Source organism: Oryza sativa, chromosome 5 (genome assembly GCF_034140825.1).
Source record: "Oryza sativa Japonica Group chromosome 5, ASM3414082v1".
NCBI classification, from domain to species: domain Eukaryota; kingdom Viridiplantae; phylum Streptophyta; class Magnoliopsida; order Poales; family Poaceae; genus Oryza; species Oryza sativa.
The window spans coordinates 11,248,145-11,265,047 of NC_089039.1; the positions used below are offsets into that span (position 1 = coordinate 11,248,145).

Sequence of the window (16,903 nt, forward strand, 5' to 3'; positions counted from 1 at the left end):
TTTGTGCATGCTATGGCCTTACTTACAGACACATTATTACTTGATGACTGATGAGTTCATTATACAACTATTTAACTATTTTTTGCCCTATACTTACCTATATTCGATATATTTGTCAACATGCATCATGAATGGGGAGATATTTGTTCAATTAAAATCTGACTAACCATTATGTTCCATGTTATTTGCTTGCAATTTGTTGCCATACTTATTCCTATCATGTATGTTCAGTTCAAAATATAAATCATAATGGATTCAATTAATAGTTTTTGTAATATTATAACGGTCAATATTTCAGTTTGATGGACAATAGATAAATATATCCATGTAATAACATATATACCATATAATATATCATGTGAAGCCGCAAAAAATAGTTTATCTCAATGTCCACTTGAGGTAGTAGTATTGTAATAGAGTGTAGTATCATGTGAGAGTAGGCATAAGAAAAATGTGCCCTTATTGGGCATTCTAGAATCAAGATGTATTCTTGATTTATACTGTACAATATTTTTGTTACAGCAGAGTCAGTAGGTTTCCAATTTGTACCTGAGTTAAATACAAGATTAATGAATTGTTCATATGACATGTGTCAGATAACATTGAATTGATTTGTTATGTAGTTCTATCATTACACAAACAGATCGTTGTTACCGATTTTTGTCTCTAGATCTTTCTTTTCGATTTTGTGATTATGTGGATTTGATTGGCAGATTGTGGGATGACTAATCAAACAATTTGCCAGTTTTATGTTAAATTTTGCACTATATATATTTGTACAAACATTTAAATTATTGTCATATGCATCTATCTGAACAAGCCACCTCTAGGTTTATCGAGTTCTAAAACAATAATTGTTTAGATAACAATAGATTTCATGTTTTGTGACAGTTATATTCTTTTTATTGGCAAGACAATGTATATTTAGAAAACTGATTACAGGTGGATACTTATGATCGACATAAGAGATACCTTCATCCTATGCAGCGATGTTTCTAACATTATTCATCAAGTCCTATAGTTTTGTGAAAATTTAAATTTAAAGTAAATTTCATATCATACATTATAACCCACATACATGGTTTTTATATGGGTATTAAAGTTGCACAACGTGCGATTAAGTGGCTAGTGAATATTGATATATTTTGCCTTGACACGACCAGGGTTTCAAAAACCGCCGGGGGCCCGGTTACCGCCACCCGGCGGTACGGCGGTTACCGGCGGTAACCGCGGTAACCGCGCAAAACCGCGACAAATTTACAAATCGAAATTTGAATTCAAAAATTCGGGCAAACCGCGCGGTTTGGCGCGGTTACCGCGCGGTTTGACGCGGTAACCACGCGGTTTGGCGCGGTTACCGCGCGATGTGTAATGGGTTGCACAGTAACGGGCCGGCCCATTTTTTTTTCTTTTTCCAATTTTCAAATTTATTCTCCGTTTTGCTCTCAAATTTGAATAAATATTACTCTTTTTTGAGAAATTTCTTCACCATAAAACACTATAAATCAAGCACTACCTTCACTATTTTTTTTGATTTTTTTCTTTTTTTTTTAAATTTTTGAATTTGGACGAATTTTATTAAACCGTACCGCGCGGTACGGGTAACCGTACCCCCGCGGTACGGGCGGTAACCGCGGTAACCGCGCGGTTACCGGCGGTTTTTCACACCCTGGACACGACATGCCATCCTCCGTCCTAAAACAAATTAACCTAACTAAGAATAAGACATAATCTAGTATGATGAATATGGATATGCTTTGTTTTCTTCAATAGATTTGCAAATTATAGCATCTTTCTCTGCCACAAATAATGTGACACTAACAAAGTGATACTCCCTTTGTCGACAAACCTAGTGTTTGTTTTGAGAACTGCTATACATACGATGTTTTGCTTATGATAGTTTTACGATCAGTCGTTTCTGTTAACGGCTGCATGTTCCTATCTGATGCAAAAACGTATTCCTCTCCTAGGTGAATGGCATGGCGTCAGATCATACAAATATCGTAAACAATCATCGTATGCATAGTATTTTCCGTTTGTTTTTTTAGGGATGGAGGGAGTAAGATAGGTTGATAAAGACTTTCAAGAGTGATTGAGACACCAACCGCTAGCGGTAATTTCCACCAATCAATTTTACACAGAATTATTTCAGAGTGTTATTTTTCAGAGTGCTGATCAGGCTTGGAAGAGATTGGCGATAGATTGAAAAGCTCTCTTGTATTAATAACATGAAATATAGTTGCTTTTATCATTTTTTTCACAAAACAAAGATAAATTTCTAGAATGAAAAGTACAATTTGATATGAAAGATTACCACAAAACATGCTGGCACAATATTAATCCCAACAAAGCATAGCCAGCAACTTGGATAGAGCTGATATAAAAATAACAGTGTCTCTCCGGATAATCCTTTTCATATACAAAGTTTACATGAATGAAATTGGACTGCAACTACATAATTAGTATTTGTTAAACAGTTTACACTAAATGTAAAATGAAGCAACCACTACACAACATAAATAGAGATGAATGAAGAAAAAAATTGGTTTTCTTACAAAGTGGATCAAGTGATTACAAGATTAAGCCAACTTCTAATCCGCAAGAACCCCTCTCTCAAACCCACATATCCTAGCACCATGTACATGTCAAATCCCTCTCTCAAACCCACATCCTAGCGCCATGTACATGTCAATCAACAATTAACCTATTTGACAGTGATGTTGTCTAGTGTCCCACCTCTGACCGATGTCCGACCATATTGACGTTTATTAGTTTCCCTCCAATGTCCCAATATTTCTCGCTAGAATTGCTCGACAACGCGTGCATGGTTCATGGAGAAGGTGAAGCTTGGCCGTGTGTGGAGTTCTGTTTCGATGACGCTGTCGGTGGTGCTGGAATTCCATATGCCTCTTAGTCCCTAGTGCACACCTGAGCACTGCGTCGAGGAGTTGAGATGAGACAACCTTTGCAAGCTGCAGCTTAGCTTCTGGCCTTTCCTACTCCATAACGATCTAAGATGATTAGATGGGGATGTGTTGTGAATTATGATGCTCGATCACCTCAAGTGCGCCAGCCTCACTTGCAAGCAGATGTGAATCAGCCATGCACATGAGAATCGATCTCACATGAAATTCTCACCAATCAACCGATCAAATTAGGCACTAACTCAATCAGGGGATGGTGACTCATGCCTAGATGCCCTCAACTGTGCACAAACGTGGATGCAAATTCAACTGAATCAAAGGGCTATCCGCATGCAGTTCAAGGGATGATATGGTGCACGCAGTATCCATTGAAGTGCACTGTGCACATGCCACTGGATCCACAGTTTCTTTCTTGTAGATGTTTGTGCCAAGTAGCTGTTGGTATTTCTTATGATCACAGATAAATCCGCAAACGCACAAAATACCGTTGTAGCATTTTCCGTTAGAGTATTCGAAGGGTATCGAACACAAGGAATGTGTGTGTATAATCAATGATCAAGATTCGATCCAAGGACAACAACTTAGGATAAGTTGGCTAGAGAGAATTCCTATGTCTTTTAATTAATTAATTAATTAATTAAAATTAATTAAGTTAAAGGTAAAACTTCCCATAAAAAAAGTTAAAGGTAAATCTCTATCAAATGCTTCGGGCACTAGTCCTCCCCTAGTTTGCGGCTGAGTCCGGCCTTAAGCTCTATGATGTACTTGAACTTGGAGGGATACAAAGGACGGACATGGTTGTCACCACATGCCGCCTACCTCACTTTTCGTGGAGCACATAACAAACGAAGATAATTTCTAACCTAAACACCACATCTAAGTTATTAATTACTACTATAGGCTTGCGCAGGAACTTCCTTCTTTATCTAGAGTCCTAGCATTAGAGTAGTCAGTTGAACATTAAGCAATGAAGCAGCACCGATGAGAATATGTCTCACTTAATGTCACGCCCAGAAATTCACTTGTAATTTCCGAACTAATTTGTGCATGAAATCCTCGTCCAGGAATCAGTCGAGGTACACAAACTGACAATTTAATATACAGATTCATCATAATAATAACGTTACATACTTACAAAAGAAAAGAAAATAGCAGCGGAATTACGGTCTAGCGAAGCTCCGGCTCCACTCCCACAGGCAGCTCAACTGGGGTATAAGCCAAACGTCTTCTCCTTCGCAACTTGTCTTCAACTGAGGTTTGATTAATTATTGCAAGGTGAGCATATGACGTACTCAACAAGCCACACAACAAATATGCAAGTGCACAAGAATACCAAAGAATGGCATAATATAGGGCTTATTTGCAAAAGCAGCATTTAGCAAACATTTGAGAATTGTAAAATAGTAGAGTAATTAATCATCAATATTAATCAACACTGAACAACACACCCATGCTGCACAGGCCCAACCATCCTGAACAACCATACCCAGCTGTACAGATCTATCTCCAAACCAGGAATATACCATTCCAAACCAGGAGCTAATCAAATTATTACCAGTTATAGCATCATTTATTATGGTGAAAAGTGTGAGACTAATCACGAAAGACATTGTTAGACCCACCAATAACCGCGGGCACGGCTATTCGAATAGTTTTACTCTGGCCAGAGGTGTACCACTGTACCCACAAGACACAGCTCCACGACATGTCACCATGCGCCTCAATACCACCACGGTACCTCGGAAAGGAGCTGTGACAGTACCCCTCGCATAACACAATCCACCACAGCGCACCGTTCCTGGATCATAATCACCCCCTTATAAAACAAGGCATGGACTCCCAGCGACCCCTGTGGGCTTATTTCCGCCACTTCTCAGTCTGGTGCCCTGCAATGAACCATACTATATAAAAGGTAAAGCCGTTGCCCACGCTGGCTTGTGGTTGGCACGATTAATGTTTCACAACCGAAACTCGTGAACCGGTCCTTAATTGTCATGAGCACGACCATCAAAACCATGTGCTCACAACCCACCATTATCAAGTTTTAGTTGGCACATTAATTAATTAACCAATCACGATTAGCCATCGTGAGCTACAATTAAATATCCATCATTAAGTGATAGTGAAACATTAGTTATCCCAATCATGTGCTAATGTTTGTAAGCATGGCTAAGCAATTATATCTAATATCTAGCTGAACCAATATATAAGTCCAACTAGTCAAATTGTCACCCAAGGTATCAAAGAATAGAGTAAGCAATGCAAAGTGGGCATAACAAAGGAATAGGTTCACACCACCCGGTGACATTCCAAAAATAAATGCATAGTTGAAATAAATAGAGAATTTAAATATAGGATCAACATGCTCAAAGGAATTGTGTTTGGGATCTGTGTGACTTTCCTTGCAATAAAGGGTCTTCAATTCAATTAATCTTCTTGAACACTTCCGACGCACTCACGATCCTCCGAAAACGACGGAAACGACAAACTAACACGCAAAACAAGGAAAACACTAAGAAACTCCAAATAAACAGTACATAAAAGTAAATAAACATGTAGATCATGATTTTAGATGAATTATGAGACTTGAACGGCCTCATTCCGATTTCATATGAATTAGTTATGAATTTTACAAGATTTAATTCCAATTAAACCTATTAAAGAAAATACTATTCCAAATTAATTAAACAATTTAGAAATGATTTATAACTGAGATAAAGATTAAAACAACCTCCGGAAAAAGATTAGATCATATTTGGTAGATGACATATATTAAAAAGAAATAATATGCCACTAAAAAGAGAGAACGGATTTATATGGCTGAGATTAATCTTGACCGAGTCGACCAAGATCGAATTAGATTAATCTGGCAAGCGAGCCTCACGAGATACCGACTCAACGAGTCAATTCTACGTGACACGGAATCACCCAAATGATCAACCGAAATCGGCGAACGGAACCGGCGGCTCGGAACGGCTCTAAACTAAAGGACGACTCCACACGGACGAACGAACGAAACATGGGGGACACCTCGTTCGAACGAACGAGCGAACGACTCAACAACGGCTGCGACTAAACCGGTGAGCTAGACATGATTAACGGTAAAGCCCCGGTACGGCAAACGATAGGCCGGTAGGAATTAAGGGATGCACCAACGGCTAAACAACTTGGCTACCGAGCAACGGCTAAAGCGGCGGCTAGGTTAAAGCGGCACACAGCTGCGACATGGCGGCACTAGGGCGAGTTGGCTCGGCTTGGCGGCGGCGACTCGGCGGAGGCACGCGGCTAGGGTTAGGATGACGGCACAGCGACGACGACACACAGCGACGGCAAACGGTGGCTATGGTAGTGGGACGGCAGCGACTTGGCACGCACGAGCAGCAGCTGCATGGCTGTAGCAGGGAGCGGCACAGCGACGGCTAGGCGGCTAGCGCAGCGGCGACGCTAGGGCAGCAGCTAAGCGTGGCACGGCGGCGGCTACTCGACGACAAAAACGAAAGATTAAAAACTAAACCGAGGAAACACGGATAGAAGTCTCACCGAACCAAAGCGATCAGAGAGAGAGATGACGACGGTGACCCAGCGGTAACACATGGAGACGACGACGATGCTAGACAAACAACGGATTAGATTGAATTAAGACCATAGGGATAAAGTACACCGGTGAATGACATAGGAGCGGCGGTTGCCGGCGAACAACGGCACAATAATGCAAACGGAGGGCACCGGGAGAAAGAGGAGGCAATGGCGATGCTTACCAACACTTACGCAGCGATGAAGCGAAGGAGTTGGCCAGCGACGACTTTCTGGCGATTTTCGGCGGATGACAGATGGCGGACGGGCTTCTCCTCGCAGCTGCGAATCCAATGGAGACGACGGCGACCGAAGGCGACGACGGACGACGACGAACGGCGCGGCTGGAGGCACGGCGGCGACGGCGGCGCTCCGGTTCACGATGACGGCCAATCTCCGGTTGGATTTGGCGCAAAAGAACCAGCGGCCGGGATAGAGCTGTACTTTGCGGAGCCGAGGGAGGTGGTGGCGCTGATCGGCGACGGCCGAGGCGACGGCGCACGGCGGCTGGAACGGCTACCGGCGGCGGAGAGAGAAGGAGCTCGCGGGGAGGGCGATTCCGACGACGGCGGAAGATGAGACATGGGGGGATAGGTAGAGGACGACTAAGGGGTCCTTTATATAGGCACGGGAGCTCGGGTCCGAGCCCAAATCGACGGGAAAACTCGGGAAAGTCTAGGGTTCTCGCCGGAGTAAGGAAAGATTGAACCGCGAAATTGGAAAGGATTTCCATAGAAACTTTTGGGTATTTCTTGCGGAAAAGGAATAGGAGATTGAGAGGATTCCATTCCCGCAACTAATTTGGAAAAAGGAGCAACGAGGTGGCCGGATTGGTGGGAGGAGGCGGCACGGCTGCACAGGCTTGGGACGGCTCGGTCTCTGTCTGGAGGTTGAAGATAGAGTACTGTAGCGACAGGGAGGTCAAACAGACTTCTCTGCGGGCTGAGAGGAGAGAATGGAATGGGCTGAATTCGGCCCAAGACTAGGAAGAGGATTATTATTACTTTTCTAAATAAATTAACCATTGAGATGATCTTTCAATTGTTAAAAATAATTCCAATGCTCAAATAATTCCAAGAAAAATCTTGAACATACTTGAACACTCTAAGTATTTATTAAAATTGAAACCAGCTCATTTAATGATTAATTTAACATACTGAAATGTTCTTTGTATTATTAAAATTAGGAATTGAGCTCCGAAAAATCCGAGAAAATTTCAGAGAATATAATTAATCATGGAGAACTTAATACAAATTAAATCCATTCATGCTTTATATTTAGGAAATTTTATTTCCCACATTTAACTTCACTTGTAAATTAATGAACATTTAATATAAATTCTATTAATAATTTATTAAATAATTTATAAATCCTAAAACGGAAATTCAGGCTGTGACACTTAAATAAACTAATAAAAGAACATAAAAAAAACCCGAACAGTTACTTGAATAAAGAAGCATCTGCTGAGGTACAAGCGAGAGAAGAAAGTTGACAATCCTGGCTTTCTCTGGAATTTTGTTGGAAGAATGTCGGCAATCCGGCACTCCTCCGTAAAATTCTCAGATGAACTCCGAAATTTCAGGGCACTCCTTCCTTAGCTACCCCTCACTCTGTACCAAACTAACATACTAAATATGAAACTATAAGTGGGTTGTACTCTGCTTGAGCTCAAAGTTGCATGTAAATGAAGTGTGATGGAGTTCTCATTTTATAGTCTCCAATGATGGTCGAGAATGGAGGTTTCTGGCCACCCACCTCCCATAACCGCCATGAGGGACCAATCAGGGAACGCCACATGGAAGATGGCAGTTAGCAGAGCCAGTAGGGGTTCGGCCAAACCACCTCCACCGCCTATATCCACCAAGTTTGGCTGGTGGATGACATGTGGGCCCCTTAGTCGGTTTCCAGGTGGTTGACCCCACTTTAAGTCAGTTTGAGCTGACTTGTAGGCCCCTCAATCCATGTGCCTGCATGCCACGCCCAGAAATTCCCGAATAGAATTCCAAGCAGAATGTGCATTAAAATCCCCGTCCAGGACCGGCCGGGGTACACAAACGACAATGTTGACATTCAGATCCACGTCTTACAAACATCATAAAAGTCTTACACAAATGCAGCGGAAGAAAAGAAAGACAACAGGAGCTAAGCCTTGACTAGAACTGCAGCGGGAACACCACTCCACAGGCATCCTCGACGGCACGGACGAAGCCTACTCCTCGGAGAAACCTTCATCTGACACATACTCGAACTCTGGGGTTGGGAAAAATAGAGCAAGAGTCCCAGAGTTCGAGTATGTGTCAGATGAAGGTTTCTCCGAGGAGTAGGCTTCGTCCGTGCCGTCGAGGATGCCTGTGGAGTGGTGTTCCCGCTGCAGTTCTAGTCAAGGCTTAGCTCCTGTTGTCTTTCTTTTCTTCCGCTGCATTTGTGTAAGACTTTTATGATGTTTGTAAGACGTGGATCTGAATGTCAACATTATCGTTTGTGTACCCCGGCCGGTCCTGGACGGGGATTTTAATGCACATTCTGCTTGGAATTCTATTCGAGAATTTCTGGGCGTGACAAGTTGGTATCAGAGCCGACCTTGACCGTAGGACAAGCCAAAAGGAAAAACCTAAGAGCCCTCTGAATCCTTTTCATTGCATATGTTCTTTGCAATTGGATTTGTTTCGGGAAAAATTGGGATCTGTCTTGTGGTTCAAGGGAAAAATCTTGGTCGCTCGTTTAAGTGAGATTTGTCAAAACAAGTCAGTCTAGGGTTTTAGTAAAACTATTGAGATTTATTCGTCAGTCATTTGGGATTTGATGGGTGAAATGCATTAGGTCCTAGCTCAGGAACATGGGTTGCAAGGTATTTATGCTCTTATTGTTATTATTAGTATGTATCTAATTTCCCCATTATTTTATCGTTATGTGAGTCTGTCTTCTTTATTCGCTCTCATGCAAAATGATCTATGCATAAAATTTCGCTCTTATTCGATTCTCTTATTTGAGTCTTTTATTGCTTTATTTAAATTTGGATTTGAGCATGCATTGATCCTACTCCTTTGCCTTCTCTAGATGGCCGGCCACCCACCCAACCACCGTGGAGAAGGCATGATCGACTTTGTGGCAGAGTTGGCACGTATGACGCTGGTGGTGGGCTACCCCAACACGCCAGAGTACACGACGGTTCCACCGCTCAGTGGCGAGCTTCCTCACCGTGTTCGCCTGGAGGTCCACGGCTACGTGGGTACCTGCCTAGCTAATATGGTGGTTGAGGCATCCGGAGGCACAGCAGATCACGCCTGTCAGGAGGCAGCATACCTGATGATGGCCAGACTATGGGAGCGCCACAACTACATCTTCCACGACACGGCGTACCGATTTCACCCTTGTCGAGCCAGTGGTGATGATGTCAGTACTTTCCGTCCGACAGCCGGCGAGAACGACACCACCTTTGGTCACATGTGTGCTGTGATGAGGGGATTGGATAGGATGCACTCGGACCTGCACAAGGCGACCAAGGCCTTGAATGATGGGAAGCTCATGAGGATCGTCGCTCTGAAGGACGAGATAGCGCGCCTGAAGAGGGAGAATGCTCAGTTAAAGGGACTTCCCGCGCCAGGAGGAGTCCGGATCCGCACTACGCCCCGCAAGACGACGACTGCACCCGTGCGCATCCAGCTTGCGCCCAGGAACCCACCTCCGCCCGCAGCTCCCGCAGCACCTCCAGTTCCGCCCGCAGTTCCTGCAGCTCCAGCACCAGCTCCAGCTCCCATTCACATGTCCGCTCCCTCGTCTGCTCTCTCCTTCGCTCCAGCATCAGCCGCCAGGGGTCCAGCCAGTGGCAACGGAGGTTGGTTGTCTGCTACTCCCAGTGGCAGCCGCGATCTCAGCAGTAGTAGCTTCAGTGGCTCAGAGCCGGGCAGCGGCGAGACTTATCTGCCAGGCTCCGGGAGTCGCTCAGAGGGACCTGGTGACGAGCAGGAGGACGCCTTCGACTCCACCGACCGCAGGAGCCGTTCCGAGCATTAGGCTCGTTTTCCATTAGTTTATCGACTGTCTAGCTTCTGCTTGTTAGTTTGTGTGTTTAGGTTGCTTGTTTGGGGTCAGTCGACGGTCGATATCATGTGCCTATGATATGGCTGTCTTAATAAGGATTTTTGCTTGCTTTTTAAGTGTTTTAATTCAGATCAGAACAATTGCAGTTTCAATTCCTATATAATAAAGCTTAGTTCCTGAGCATATGTTTTTCTTCTTTTCCCCCGTATGCTTTTCCTCCAGATGGTCTACACCAGGAATGGTAGCCGCGCAACAGGCGAGGGCAGCAACGGCGAAGAGCGCACTGAGGGTGTGCATCCCAACAGCAATTCCGGCAATGGTCCGCCACCACTTCCCGAGAATCCGACGCTAGCCCAAGTGATGGCACATCAGACTCAGATGATGGCAGCCATGATGCAGCAGATGCACCAGAGGATGTTGCAGCACGCCGAACAGCAGCACCAGCAGTTTGGTCCCCCTCCCCCTCAGTCCAAGTTGCCAGAGTTTCTACGTGTCAGGCCACCCACCTTCTCCAGCACCACCAACCCTATGGAGGCGAATGGCTGGCTCCATGCCATAGAGAAGAAGCTGAATCTCCTGCAGTGCAATGATCAGGAGAAGGTTGCTTTCGCCACACACCAGCTTCAAGGTCCTGCGTCAGCTTGGTGGGATAATCACATGGCCACCCGCCCACCAGGTACTGAAGTCACTTGGGCAGAGTTCTGCCGTAGCTTCAGGAAGGCGCAGGTGCCAGACGGGGTCGTGGCACAAAAGAAGAGGGAATTTCGGGCACTCCATCAAGGCAACAGGACTGTGACGGAGTATCTCCATGAGTTCAATCGCCTCGCGCGATATGCACCCGAGGATGTCCGTACCGACACCGAGAAGCAGGAAAAGTTCATGGCAGGTCTGGAAGATGAGCTGACCAACCAACTGATATCTGGGGACTACGCCGACTTTGAGAGGCTAGTTGACAAGGCAATCCGTCAGGAGGATCAACGCAACAAGATGGACAGGAAGAGGAAGGCCGCTCAGTTCAGGGCACCTCAGGGAAGTCACCAGAGGCCGCGCTTCGCTCCCGGGCAGCAGGGTGGACCTACCACCATGATCGTCCGCCAGTACCGCCCGTTCAACCCTAGTAACTTTCCCTAGGGCGCCAGTGGCAGTCAGAACCACCATGGAGGTCAGCCCAACCGCGGTGCAGCTCCACGCCCACCAATGGCACCGGCACAGTCAGGCACGTCCGCGCAAGCCAAGAAGGAGACTGGAGCAAAACCAGGGTCCTGCTTCAACTGTGGCGAGCTTGGCCACTTCGCTGACAAATGCCCGAAGCCTAGGCGTGCCGGGCCAAGGTTTATCCAGGCTCGTGTCAACCACGCATCTGCGGAGGAGGCACAAGCAGCACCAGAGGTCGTACTGGGTACGTTCCCTGTTAACTCAATCCCTGCAACAGTACTTTTTGATTCTGGTGCAACGCATTCTTTCATTTCAAAGAAATTTGTGGGGATGTATGGGTTAAGGAAAGAAGAGCTTAGCACACCAATGAGAGTTCATACCCCGGGAAATAGTTCAACTTCAGTCAGTTTTAGCCCTTCAGTGCTAATAGAAATTCAAAGATCACCATTTCTAGCCAACCTCATTCTTCTCGAATCTAAAGACCTAGATGTCATTCTTGGGATGGATTGGCTGACCAAGTTTAAGGGAGTCATCGATTGTGCGAATCGCATAGTCACCTTGACCAACGAGAAGGGAGAAACGGTGGTGTACAAATCACTAGTCTCACCAAGGCGAGGGGTCTCTTTGAATCAGATTGAGACGGAAATCCCAGTGGACACCGTGGAGAAGAACTTGAGGAAATTGGAAGATATACCCATAGTCTGCGAGTATCCAGAAGTGTTCCCCGAAGACCTCACTACCATGCCACCCAAGAGAGAGATTGAATTCCAGATTGACTTGGCACCGGGAACCGCTCCAATTTACAAGAGACCGTACAGAATGGCGGCCAACGAACTAGCAGAGGTCAAGAAGCAGGTTGATGAGCAGCTGCAGAAAGGGTACATTCGACCAAGTACTTCACCTTGGGGTGCTCCGGTCATTTTTGTGGAGAAAAATGATAAGACGAAGATGATGTGCGTTGATTATCGCGCACTCAATGAGGTCACAATCAAGAACAAATATCCTTTGCCGCGAATCGATGATTTGTTTGATCAACTGAAAGGAGCTAAAGTGTTTTCTAAGATAGACCTGCGATCAGGCTACCACCAGTTGAGAATCCGGGAAGAGGATGTTCCAAAGACGGCCTTCACCACTCGGTACGGGCTATATGAGTGCACGGTTATGTCTTTCGGACTTACCAACTGTCACGCCCTAAAGTTCCCCTCCCTTGCTCTAAATTCATAAAATAAATCGTCCGAAGAAATTGTTTAATTTAACCCAGAGATGAATCCCTAATTAATAAATGCAAATAATAATCGGAATCGGCATGTGGAATTTTTCTTGGATTCTACATGTCAAAATATGCTAACAGGATTTTTAGTGGAATTTTCAGAGCCCTGGAAATAATTTTAACCAATTAAAAATGAGCTTGTGCAATATATAAATCCCTGGAAAATCTTTTCTTCTTTTTCTTTTTCCTCCTTTTTTCTCTCTTCTTGGGCCGTCGGCCCAGTCCGTTCGCCTCCCGCGCGCTCGCCCTCCTCTCAGCTAGGCCGGCCCACTCCCTCCCTCCTCTCTCCGGGTCACCGACAGGTGGGGCCCACCTGTCGGCCCCTTCTTCCTCCTCCAGCCGACGGCACCGCCGCCGCCGAAACCGCCACCGACGCCGCCGGTTTCCCCGTTTCCCGCGCCCACTCCGCCCGTACCGCATGCCCACGTCGCCGCCCACCTTCCCCGCACCTCCCGCCAGCTCGCGCGCCCGCAAACGGCGGGGGATTTGAAATTTCCCCCACTCTCTCTCTCCTCCTCCACTTCCCCCACGTCGCCGGCCAAATCGGCCACCTTTCCGGCCTCGTCCGCCCCTCCCGAGCCCATATAAACCATCCCCGCGTTCTCCTCCTCCTTTTTCCTTTTTCCATTGGCCGCTCCCGAGCTCTCCACCGCGCCCGCACCGTGCGCCCACCCGCCGCCGCCATCTCCGCCGCTCCGGCCGCCTCTAGCAGCCGCTAGGGTCGCCGCCGCACCCCGCCATCGGCGCCGCCGCGTCCGCCATCCCGAGGTCCACCTCGTCCGCTGTTCTCCCGTCCAATTCCATCGCCGGAGCTCGCATCTCCTCGCACTCCGGTGAGCTTCCACCATTGCCGCCGCCTTCGATCGGCTATGTCGTGCTCCTTGGACCACCTCCCTCTCTCTAACCCCTCCCAACCTTCTCTCTAGGTCCTCCCGCTTCCCGTCCGCCGTCCATCAAGGTTCGCCGGTCGCTCCTCGTCGCCGTTAGCCGTCGCCTCCCTCCGCGTCGGCCGGACTCCTTGGTGAGCACCGGGGCCCCTTCCTCTCTCCCTTTGCCGCGCCGCCCGCCGCGTAGCACCGCCTCTAGGGCCGCTCGCGCCACCGCTTCGGCCGCCGCCGCCGTCTTTGCGCCGTCCGCCGCCGCCTCCCGCCGCCGGTTGCCGTCGCTGGCGACCGTGCGCGCACGCCGCCCTCGCCATCACCGGCCGGCCGGCTTGAAGCCGAGCCGAGCCGGGCCGCCTTTTTCCCCCCTTGTGACACTGCCCAGTGGGCCCGCTTGCCAGCCGCCCCTCTCTCTCTCTTTGAGTCACTGACCCGCGGGTCCCGCATGTCGGCGCCGCCCCACCCCTTGCTGACGTCAGCCCTGGGGCAATATTGCGCAATAAATACATTAAGGGTTTTTCTTTTATAGTAAAAACACAGAGAATCTTCTAAAAATCATAACTAATTCATCCGAGCTCCGACTAAGTCCACTCAAGTCTCAGTAAATTCATAAAAATGCAAAGAATCCATTAAAAATGGTTTTGCTTCCTGTTTCAGTAGTCTTATAGCATGTTTTGCTGGTGTGCTTTGTTTGTCGCGTAGATTTCGGCCGTTTCGTCGATTCGCGGATTCTCGAAGACGTTGCTGTGGTCTCATCAGGCGAGAGCAAGGCAAGTCATGCAATACAATTGATCATATTGTACCCAATTTACAAATATCCCGCATTTCTATTAAATATTGCATTGTTTTACAATATCATGTGGGATGGGTCCTATTACTCAGCTATATGTTGTTTCCCTTACGCCATTGATAACTTGGGTACTAAAATGACTAGATGTTGGTTTAGGAGATGCTTAGCCATGCTTAGTTCAACTAGTGCACAAAAGGGGATCACATAAAAGCATAGACTTTGATTCTTGCCAATAGCTTTGGTTTAGTGCCACCGTAATGGTGTTGGTTAATTAAAATACACGTCATGGTGGGCTGTGGGTGCATGGTCTTGCTAGTCGCACCCATGGCATTTAAGGACCGGTTCGCGGGATGCCCTGGAAGAACTTATCGTACTTACCACAAGCCAGCGTGGGCAACGGCTGGGCTTGTAGTGTAGCTTTTCTCTAGCCGACGTACCCAGGCGAGGGTGGGCGTGATGGAGTTGGGTCGGCCGGGGTGTCCGGTTGATCGGCTTCCGGATTCACCGCGGCACGAAAGGGGGGCTGCCCGTTGCCTGCTGGGGACGGGGGCGAACCCTAAGGTGTGGTGCGATCGGTTAGAGGGGGTTATGCGAAGGGTCCTGTCACGGCCTCTTTCCGGTATGTCGTGGTGGCATGTCGGCGCACGGGAACGTGTCGTGGGGCTGTGTCTTGTGGGTACAGTTGTACACCTCTGATCAGAGTAAAACTATTCGAATAGCCGTGCCCGCGGTTATGGGCGGTCGACCAGATTCACCGTGATTAGTTTCACCCTAGTTAGCTTTTGGAACTGGTTAGTTCAGGTGGTGGTTTGGGCCTGTTGCAACGTGGTGTAACGTTGGACAGTGATTGGTTAATATGGATTAATTACTACAACTGTTTTACTGCTTTCAACTACTGCTTTGAAATGCCAGCTTTATGCAAAAGAACCTTTAGCCTCCCTTGGATATATCTTGCATCATACCTCCTCTTCCGGTATGACTTGCTGAGTACAGTGGGTAGTACTCAGTCTTGCTCTTTTCCCCCACACCAGAGATGAAGTTTATCTCAGTTGGAGATGTCTTGAAGAGGTTGGTTTCGTCGCTGCCGTCAAGGGTTGCCTGTGGAATGGAGTCGCCCGCTGCAGGAGTCAAGTCTTCAGGCTTAGCTCGCTTTTATCTTTTTCCGCTGCATTTGTAATCTTTTCTATTTTTGTAAGACGTGGATCTGTATGTCAACAATTGTCGTTTGTGTACCCTGGCTGGTCCTGGACAGGGGTTTAATGCACATTCAGCTTAGAAATTCTGGTTCGTGAATTTCTGGGCGTGACAAGTTGGTATCAGAGCCGACCTTGACCGTAGGACAAGCCAAATGGAAACCCTAAGAGCTCTCTTAAACCTTTTCATCTGCATATGCTTTTTGCACTTGGATTTGTTTCGGGAAAAATTTGGGGTTTTGCCTCTTTGGTTTGTGGGAAAAATCTTGGTCGTTCATTCGGATCGGATCCTTAAAATTAGCTCGGTCTAGGGTTTTAGAAAAATTTTATTTGGAGTTTATTTGACAGTCAGTTGGGAATTTATCGGGTGATATGCATTAGGTCGTGTCTATGTTCGATGGGGCAATTTTATGCGCATCATTTTCCATGCAACTAGTTTATGCATTAAGCTATGGTTTAGTCAGTCGCATTAGTGTCTTTATCCGGGTTCATGAAAAATGTTCTATGCATAAAAATCATCATGCTCCGCGAGTTACTTGAGTCATTTGTTGCTTTATTTAATTTGGTTTTGAGCATGTGTTGGTTCCTATCCCTCTGTCCTCTTTAGATGTCAGACCTATTCTCCGATCGCAAGCGCCGCTCCAAGCTTCAGAGTCGCCGCCCTTAGCTTTATCGTCTTCTTAGTTTTGTTTGCGTGCTAGTTTTTGTGTTTAGGTTTGTTGCTTGTGGGTTAGTCGGCGGTCGATATCATGTGTGAGTGGTATGACAGCCTTAATTAGGAATTGCGTGCCTCTTTTTCAGTGTTTTAATCAAGATTAAGATAATTGCACTTAATCTTATAACAAAGATTAGCTTCTGAGCCATCTGTTTTCTTCCTTTCTCTTATTTCTACCTATCCTCGTCCAGATGGTGAAGACAAGGAATGATCCCCGTGACTCCAACGACGCCAGCGGCAGCGAAGAGCAGACAGATGAAGCTCATACCAGTGGTGCACCTGGCAGCAGTTCATCTCCGCCGCCCGAGAACCCAACAGTCACTCAGATGATGACAATGATGATGCAACAGATGCAGCAACA

General features: G+C 46.6%; 1 long non-coding RNA gene across 1 annotated transcript; it reads right to left on the reverse strand.

The window, feature by feature from the left end:
- Positions 1-3,892: 3,892 nt before the first annotated feature.
- Positions 3,893-7,395, reverse strand: LOC107281018 (uncharacterized). Its single transcript, XR_001545895.3, has 3 exons — positions 6,683-7,395; positions 6,465-6,534; positions 3,893-5,412 (listed from the first exon to the last, which is right to left on the reverse strand). It is a non-coding gene; the product is annotated as an uncharacterized lncRNA (long non-coding RNA).
- Between the last annotated feature and the right edge of the window lie 9,508 nt (positions 7,396-16,903).